The 9,519-nt window shown below is 37.6% G+C and overlaps 1 non-coding gene across 1 annotated transcript; it reads left to right on the top strand.

The window, feature by feature from the left end:
* The first annotated feature begins 8,941 nt into the window (after positions 1-8,941).
* Positions 8,942-9,049, top strand: LOC148553816 (small nucleolar RNA R71). The gene has a single exon (XR_015892867.1). It is a non-coding gene; the product is annotated as a small nucleolar RNA R71 (small nucleolar RNA).
* The last annotated feature ends 470 nt before the right edge of the window (positions 9,050-9,519 follow it).

The raw sequence follows: 9,519 nt of genomic DNA, 5'->3' as shown, positions 1-9,519 counted from the left end.
GATATTATAAGGCAGGAATGGCTTGGAGGATGGAAAGGAAGCATGCAAAAGTGGAAGGAATACAAGAAGTTGGAGAAATTGCTAAGCTGTCCAACCTGACCTCTTTGCACTCAAACGGCTATAACTTTAGCTTCAGAGATCCAAATGATGCGGTTCTAGTTGCGTTGGAAAGCTAACGTCTGGGGCTTCGATTTGATATATAATATGCTATAGTTTCCCTGACGCTAGGTGACGCGACCGCGTGATCCATGCGGCCGCATCGCAGTGACGGAAATCAACCTGTTTGAATTCTTCTCCAGCGATTTCTGGGCTGTTTCTGACCCAGTTTGCGGCCCAAAAAATACAGATTAGAGGCTATAAAGTGGGGGAATATATCCATTCATAAGGAGGCTCTCATATTCACAATTTTAGGAGTAGATGTAGTTTTTAGAGAGAGAGGTTCTCTCCTCTCTCTTAGGATTAGGATTTAGGACTTCTCTTAGTTTTAGGAGTGACTCTCAATCCCAGGTTCTTTATTTTTGTTTATTTTTCCAATTTAATTTATGAACTTTTCCATGTTATGATTTGAATATTTTATTTAATATAATTTGAGGTATTTCAGACTTATGATTGCTCTCTTTAATTTATTAATGCTCTGTGTTTATCCAAGTTATTTTCATTCAAGTAGACTTTCTTCCCTTTTGGCTTTGGTTAAATAATTGGAGACTCTTGAGTTATCAAACTCATTGTTGATTGAAAATTGGAATTCTTCAAGAATTAATTCGAGTTCCACTAACTCTAACTTTTCCTAAGGAAAGACTAGGACTTGAGAAATCAGAATTAATTCATCCACTTAACTTACCTTCATAGTTAGAGGTTAACAAAGTGGGAGAAAAATCCAATTCTCATCACAATTGATAAGGATAACCAGGATAGGACTTTCGGTTCTCATACCTTGCCAAGAGTTTATTTTACAGTTATTTATTTATTCTTATTGCTTGAAAATATACCTGTGCGCATTGCCCAAACTCCAGAACTCCAATTTACAAACTCATAACCAATAATAAGAACATACCTCCCTGCAATTCCTTGAGAAGACGACCCGAGGTTTGAATACTCGGTTATCAATTTCAAAGGGGTTTGTTACTTGTGACAACCAAAACGTTTGTACGAAAGGATTTCTATCGGTTTAGAGACTATATCTACAACGCGACTGTTTTTATGAAATTCTTTACTGGCAAAAATCCTAACGTCAAAATGGCGCCGTTGCCGGAGAATTGCGAACGTGTGCCTTATTATTGGTTATTGTAAATATTTGCTTTTTGCTTGTTTATTTGTTTTTATTTTTGCTTTTATTTTTGCTTTTTCATTAAGAGGTTATTGGTTTTTATTTTATTATTAAAAATTTTTTCAAAAATTTATTCTTAGTGTCCATCTTGATCTTCAAGTTGTTCTTCACGTTCATCTTGACCTTCAAGCTGTTCTTAGTTGTTTTCTTCGTTTTGATCTAAAAATTTGAAATTTGGTGTCATTTTATTATTTTTCTCTTTCCTCATTAAATTCAAAAATATTTTTAATTAATTTTTTTCGAAAAATTTTTTTTCAGATTTTTATTTTTAAAATTTTTATCTTATCTTATCTTATTTCAAAAATCAAATTTCAAATTTCAAAATTTAAATAACCTTTTAATTTAAAATTGTTTTTATTTTCATTTTTAAATTTTATTTGATACTATGAACTCTCACCCCTTTGGCTATGAGTCTGGTTACAATTATGTTGCAGGAAGAAGAAATTACAATGAGAATAGGCATCAAGGTTGGAACAATCAAAGATGGGAGGAGTCACAAGGATTTGATTAACCCTTATGGCAACAACCACCTCCAATGGACTATCAACAACCACCACCATATGCCTATGAACCCTTTCCTCAACACAACTTTGAACCACCACACTCACAAGCCAACTACCGCCATTCACCTCCATATGACCCTAACCCACATCCACCATACCAACCACCCTATGAACCGAATGAGCCATACATAGATCCACCCCAACCTCCATTGGATAACAATACACTCATCTCTAACATCATTGGTCTCACCTCTACACTCCAAAATCTTATATCCCGCATGAACCAACCCTCTACCTCCAAAATCCAACCCTCAAGCTCTGGTGCACTTCCTTTTCAACCACATAATGATCTTTTCATCCCATCACCACCCTCCATGGAAGAGCACCCACATCTATCAATCCAAGAGCAAGATGATCCCAATTATGCTATTGATATGGAGCAGGAAAAAAGGAATCATATTCGCGAATCCATACTTCATAAGGAGCTAGAGGAGGCCTTACGGGTAAAGGTAGGAGAGACCCTTGAAGATAAAGGAGTAATTGAAAGGAGTTGTCATAGAAAGGAAATCATCGAGGATGAGTACGATTTTATCCTTAAACAACTGGACAGAGCAGCAATTATTAAAAAGGAAGAAGTGGTTGCAGACTTAACAGATGTTGTACCTCCATTAGAAAGTCCAGTCACAGAGCCTCCTTCCATGGTGTTTAATGTTGATGTTGAAGAGAGCGTACAACCTCCAAGGCAGATCATGGTTGAAGACTTTGTAGAGGTTGATCAAGAGATGGAGATTAAAGAAGAAGAAGCACAACCTCCCATGCCCTTGGTGAGCAATGAAGAAGAGATTGAATTGGAAGAAAGCTACCAAGAGGAAGAGGTTGAAATTGAAGAAGCTTGCAAAGAGGTGGAAGTTGTCAGAGAAGAGCACAAGGAAGTGGATCTTGAAATCACCTTGCCAAAGTTATTGGAGTCTCCTCCCCCTAAGTTCCCATCATCCTTCACAACATTCAAGTGGGTAAAATTCATATCCCTTAGCTTTCTAATTCCACTTGAATATGGGCTACTGGAGACGGATGGTCAACTTAGAACTCTTTGTGGCATTAAGAGTAAGAGGAAGATGGTCAGTGGTAAGAACTGTCCTGCAAGGTTCAACATGGTTGCATACTTAAAGTTTAAACGCAAAGGTTGGTGTAGAGCTCAACTGAATGGGTCTAGGAAGTTGGTTGGCCACTTTAGTGAGAATTCAGACTGCTTGCCACCCGGATGGAATCATGATGATCAACAAGAAGACGGGTGCAATAGCAAGGTTTGGGATCCTGGAATCCGTTCTGACATCCAACATCCCGGGAGCCTAAGAACCTGTTTGAAGCTGCTCAAAGGCTTTACGTGCCTAGTTTGGGACCTCGGAGGCCATTGGAATCACAAACATTGGTGGAGATTCCTGGATGAGTTCAAGCATAAGCCACCATAACAGGGAGCTCACCAAATGTCCAACTTAAGGACTCTAACTAAAAGTGCTAGGTGGGAGACAACCCACCATGGTATGATCGTTCCTTTTTCATTTTTATTTAGTTTTATTTGTTTTCGAGTTCTATTTTATTGAACTTGGAGTTTTGCATCACAATCATATTAACACTGCATTCTGCATTTTTTTTTTCAGATAAAAAAAAAGGATTTTTGCATGCGACGCGTCCGCGTCGTATGTGCATTTGGAAGAAAATAAGGTTGAACAGAGAGTCACGCGAAAGCGTGGCTGGAGGCGCGCTAATGGCACAAATTGATCCACGCGACCGCGTCGCTGACGCGTCCGCGTCATATGAGAAACATGCCTCTCACGCGACCACGTCACCCACGCGACCGCGTGACCTGAAAATCGACGTCAACCGGGTGCATGGCCGAAAGTTGAGCTGGAGTTGGGCTGGACTCGTGCTGGAAGCCCAAGCCTTACCACGCGAACGCGTGCCCTACGCGCCCGTGTCATATCCTCATAATGGCCACTCACACGATCGCATGCCCCACGCGATCGCGTCACCTTGGATTTTGGTAATACTGAGTTTTGAACAGAGAGTTGTGCGACCGCGAGGCTGCACTCGCGCCACTAGCACAAATCGAGTCACGCGATCGCGTGCCCCACGCGTCTGCGTCACCCAACCTTATCGCGCACCACGCGACCGCGTCACCCACGCGACCGCGTCGCCAGCGTCGCACAACCTATCCAGATTAGTGCCAATTTTCTTATCTTTTCTTTTTTAATCCTAATTTCTTCCTTCTCTCTCCTTTCTCACTTTCTTTTTCTTCTTCTCATCCTTTTTCCCTCTTATTTTATTTTATTTTATTTATTTGCATACTTTCATTCATTGCATATTTTTATTTTTCTAAATTTATTATTTTACCATTGGTGTTCAAATGTTCTTATTCAACTGTTATTTCTTTTCTGGTATTATCTTGGTGCTTATGACTTGTTTTATTCTGGTTAGGTAATATTATTTAAATCAATGCCAATCTTTTATACCTGTATTACTTTTGTATTGATTTTTAATTTATATTATCTTTCCTTCCCCACTCTCTTCCCCATTGTTGCATATTCTGCACCACTGGTATGCCATGGCTTCTATTGTTTTCTCACTTACATGTTGTAGCTACCATGTAAATGAGACCCTTTTCATTTGGCATTAACCCAACCATACTTCATTTATTTTCTTATCTCTATTATTGGGTTACCTTTCTTCCTTTTTTCTTTCAGGATGGCCACCAGGAAGAGAACTGGAAGACGTTTACATGGGAAGACAGACAAGTCCATATGCACAATCCTTAGAGAAAAGCAACAGTTGAAACAACCCGTCCACCTGCACACCTCAGCATGCACCGAGGACGGTGCAATCTTTAAGTGTGAGGAGGTCGATACCGATCTCCGTGGGTTAGTACATCCCTGTTTCAACACCAATGTTTTAATTTTCTTCGTTAAATTAGTTGTTGCATTTGCATATTTATTTGATTTTATGCATTTAGTTACTGCTTGGTTAAAATAATAAGTTTCTTTTTAAGACCATATCTTTGAAAAATTTCACTAATTTAAATTGAAAAAAAAATTATATTAAAACTTGTTTGAAATTGTATTTGGAACATGGTTTTTGAGTTAAAGAACACACAACCTGTGAGATTTGAGCTTATTTATATGGTTACATTATTTAACCATAAATATATTATTCCTGTGTATTTTCTTCTTTATAATTGTAATCTATATTTTGTTCCAATCTATATGTCCATTATTTAGTATATTTACATGCTTGCATATGATTAAGGCCATTGTTTGATTTTAGCTCACTTATCCCAAATAAGCCTACCCTTTAAATCACCCTTGTCAGCCACTTTGAGCCTTTTAATCCCCATTTATTCTATACTTTACCACATCACTAGCCTTAAGCAGAAAAACAAATTAAAAACCCCAATTGAATCTTTGGTTAGCTTAAGATAGAGATTGTGCATCAACTAAGTGTGGGGAAATTGTGGGAACATGGGTTAATAAGGGAATGTATCATCTTTCTAATTTATTTGAATATTGGGAATTTGGGAACCTACTCATGAAAAACCAAAATAGAAAAATAATAGAAAATCCATGTGCATTGATAAGTTATGTTTATTTCTCTACAAAAAAAAGAGAGAGAAAAAGAAAAAAATATATATAATATAAGTAAATAAATAAGGGGACAAAATTACCCCAATATTAAGTTTAATAAAAGATCAATGCACATGTGAAAAAAAAATTAAAGAAAATTTGGTACATGAGTATGGGAATTATAAAAAAGTGGGAATTATGGGTAGCTAGGCATGAATTTAAAAGTATATAGAGTATATGTATATTAGGTGAGAACTTAGGTTAATTAAAGATTCAATTTATAAAGCTCACTTAGCCATATATATACCTTTACCCTTACCTTAGCCCCATTACAACCTTGAAAAAGACCTCATGATGTTTGCATTGGTATATTAAATATTGTTGATTGGTTAGATGAAGAACAAGGTTTAGAAAGCATGACTAGAGAAGAGTAGAGTGAATAACCCTATACATTTGAGAGATTAGAGTGATACACACTACCAGTGAGGGTTCAATGCTTGATTTTATGTTCCCTGCTTTCATGAGCTGTCTTCTTACAAGTTCACTTGCTTTTTATTGTCTGATTTGAATTAGTGGAAATTGGTTTGTATTTGTCTTGGAGAACTTATTCACTCTTAACCAAGTAAGTAAAAGCATTTAGCATGTAGTTGCATTCATAGGTTGCATTTCATACCATTCCTCTTCATCTTTATAGCTTCTCTTGAGCTTAGCATGAGGACATGCTAATGTTTAAGTGTGGGGAGGTTGATAAACCACTATTTTATGATTTATCTTGTACTCAATTGAGTGATTTTTATTAACTCTTTACCCACTTATTCATATTATTTGCATGGTTTTATATTTCCTTCCTAATTATGTGTTTTGATTGAAAACATGCTTCTTTGATCTTATATTTGCTTATTATTAATCCTCTCTTATTACCATTAGATGTCTTGATATGTGTGTTAAGTGTTTTCAGATATTATAAGGCAGGAATGGCTTGGAGGATGGAAAGGAAGCATGCAAAAGTGGAAGGAATACAAGAAGTTGGAGAAATTGCTAAGCTGTCCAGCCTGACCTCTTCGTACTCAAACGACTATAACTTTAGCTACAAAGGTCCAAATGATGCGGTTCTAGTTGCATTGGAAAGCTAACATCCAGGGCTTCGATTTGATATATAATATGCTATAGTTTCCCTGACGCTAGGCGATGCGACCGCGTGATCCATGCGGCCGCGTCGCAGTGACGGAAATCAGTGTGTTTGAATTCTTTTCCAACGATTTCTGGGCTGTTTCTGACCCAGTTTGCGGCCCAGAAAATACAGATTAGAGGCTATAAAGTGGGGGAATACATCCATTCATAAGGAGGCTCTCATATTCACAATTTTAGGAGTATATGTAGTTTTTAGAGAGAGAGGTTCTCTCCTCTCTCTTAGGATTAGGATTTAGGACTTCTCTTAGTTTTAGGAGTGACTCTCAATCCCAGGTTCTTTATTTTTATTTATTTTTCCAATTTAATTTATGAACTTTTCCATGTTATGATTTGAATATTTTATTTAATATAATTCGAGATATTTCAGACTTATGATTGCTCTCTTTAATTTATTAATGCTCTGTGTTTATCCAAGTTATTTTCATTCAAGTAGACTTTCTTCCCTTTTGGCTTTGGTTAAATAATTGGAGACTCTTGAGTTATCAAACTCATTGTTGATTGAAAATTAGAATTCTTCAAGAATTAATTCGAGTTCCACTAACTCTAACTTTTCCTAAGGAAAGACTAGGACTTGAGAAATCAGAATTAATTCATCCACTTAACTTACCTTCATAGTTAGAGGTTAACAAAGTGGGAGAAAAATCCAATTCTCATCACAATTGATAAGGATAACCAGGATAGGACTTCCGGTTCTCATACCTTGTCAAGAGTTTATTTTACAGTTATTTATTTATTTTTATTGCTTGAAAATATACCTGTGCGCATTGCCCAAACTCCAGAACCCCAATTTACAAACTCATAACCAATAATAAGAACATACCTCCCTGCAATTCCTTGAGAAGACGACCCGAGGTTTGAATACTCGGTTATCAATTTCAAAGGGGTTTGTTACTTGTTACAACCAAAATATTTGTACGAAGGGATTTTTGTCGATTTAGAGACTATATCTACAACGTGACTGTTTTTATGAAATTCTTTACTGGCAAAAATCCTAACGTCAGTCCATAAGCCTGTTTCATTGATTTATCTGCCATCTCTAGTGAGATTCTTGTAGCTTGTACCTCAAAGATCCTTAGTTTCTCCATTACAGAGAGTTGCATGAGGTTTATACCTGACCCCAGGTCACATAGAGCCTTCTCAAAGGTCATGGTACCTATGGTATAAGGTATTAAGAACCTTCCGGGATTCGGTTTCTTCTGAGGTAATTTCTGCTGAGCCAAGGCATTCAGTTCATTGATGAGCAATGGAGGTTCATCCTCCCAAGTCTCATTAACAAATAACTTGGAATTTAGCTTCATGATTGCTCCTAGATACTGAGTAACTTGCTCTTCAACAATATCTTCATCCTCTTCAGAGGAAGAATACTCATCAGAGCTCATGAGTGACAATAGTAAGTTCAGTGGAGTCTCTATGGTCTCTGTATGAGCCTCAGATTCCTTTGGTTCCTCATTAGGGAACTCCTTAGTGGTCAGTGGACGTCCATTGAGGTCTTCCTCACTGGAAATCACTGCCTCTTCCTCCCCTATAGGTTCGGCCACTTTGGGTATATTGATGGCCTTGCACTTTCTCTTTGGATTCTCTTCTGTATTGCTTGGGAAAGTACTAGGAGGGATTTCAGTAACTCTTTTACTCAGCTGATCCACTTGTGCCTCCAAATTTCTGATGGAGGACCTTGTTTCAGTCATGAAACTGAGAGTGGTCTTAGATAGATCAGAGACTATGGTTGCTAAGTCAGAGAGGCTCTGCTTAGAATTCTCTGTTTGTTGCTGAGAAGATAATGGAAAAGGCTTGCTATTTCCAAACTTATTTCTCCTACCATTATTATTATTGAAGCCTTGATTAGGCTTCTGCTAATCCTTCCATGAGAAATTAGGATGATTCCTCCATGAGGGATTATAAGTATTTCCATAGGATTCTCCCATGTAATTCACTTCATCCATTCCAGGATTCTCAGGGTCATAAGCTTCTCCTTTAGAGGAGGCTTCTTTAGTACTGCCGGATACAGCTTGCATTCCAGTCAGATTCTGAGAAATCATATTGACTTGCTGAGTCAATATTTTATTCTGAGCTAATATGGCATTCAGAGTATCAATCTCAAGAACTCCTTTCTTCTGAGTCATCCCATTATTCATAGGATTTCTTTCAGAAGTATACATGAACTGGTTATTTGCAACTATTTCAATGAGTTCCTAGGCTTCTGCAGGTGTTTTCTTCAGATGAAGAGATCCACCAGCAGAGTGGTCTAATGACATCTTAGACAATTCAGATAGACCATCATAGAATATACATAAGATGCTCCATTCTGAAAGCATGTCAGAAGGACACCTTTTGATCAATTGCTTGTATCTTTCCCAAGCTTCATAAAGGGATTCACCTTCCTTCTGTTTAAAGGTTTGGACTTCCACTCTAAGCTTGTTCATCTTTTGAGGTGGAAAGAATTTGGCCAAGAAAGCATTGACCAACTTTTTCCAAGAGTTCAGGCTTTCTTTAGGTTGTGAGTCCAACCATATCCTAGCTCTGTCTCTTACAGCAAAGGGGAAAAGCATAAGTCTGTAGACCTCGGGATAAACCCCATTGGTCTTAACAGTGTCACAGATTTGCAAGAATTTAGCTAAGAATTGATGAGGATCTTCCAATGGAAGTCTATAAAACTTGCAATTCTACTGCATTAGAGAAACTAATTGAGGCTTAAGCTCAAAGTTGTTTGCTCCAATTGCAGGAATTGAGATGCTTCTTCCATAGAAATCGGAAGTTGGTGTAGTAAAGTCACCAAGCATCTTCCTTGCATCTCCACCATTGTTGTTGGGTTCGGCTGCCATGTCTACTTCTTTTTCAAAAATTTCTGTAAGGTCCTCTTTGGAGTGTTGTGCTTTAGCTTCCCTTA

The sequence above is a fragment of the Arachis ipaensis genome, chromosome B7 (genome assembly GCF_059453495.1).
Source record: "Arachis ipaensis isolate K30076 ecotype BB chromosome B7, ASM5945349v1, whole genome shotgun sequence".
NCBI lineage: Eukaryota > Viridiplantae > Streptophyta > Magnoliopsida > Fabales > Fabaceae > Arachis > Arachis ipaensis.
Note: the sequence above shows the minus strand (reverse complement) of the source record. Positions and strands in the feature narration are given on the sequence as shown.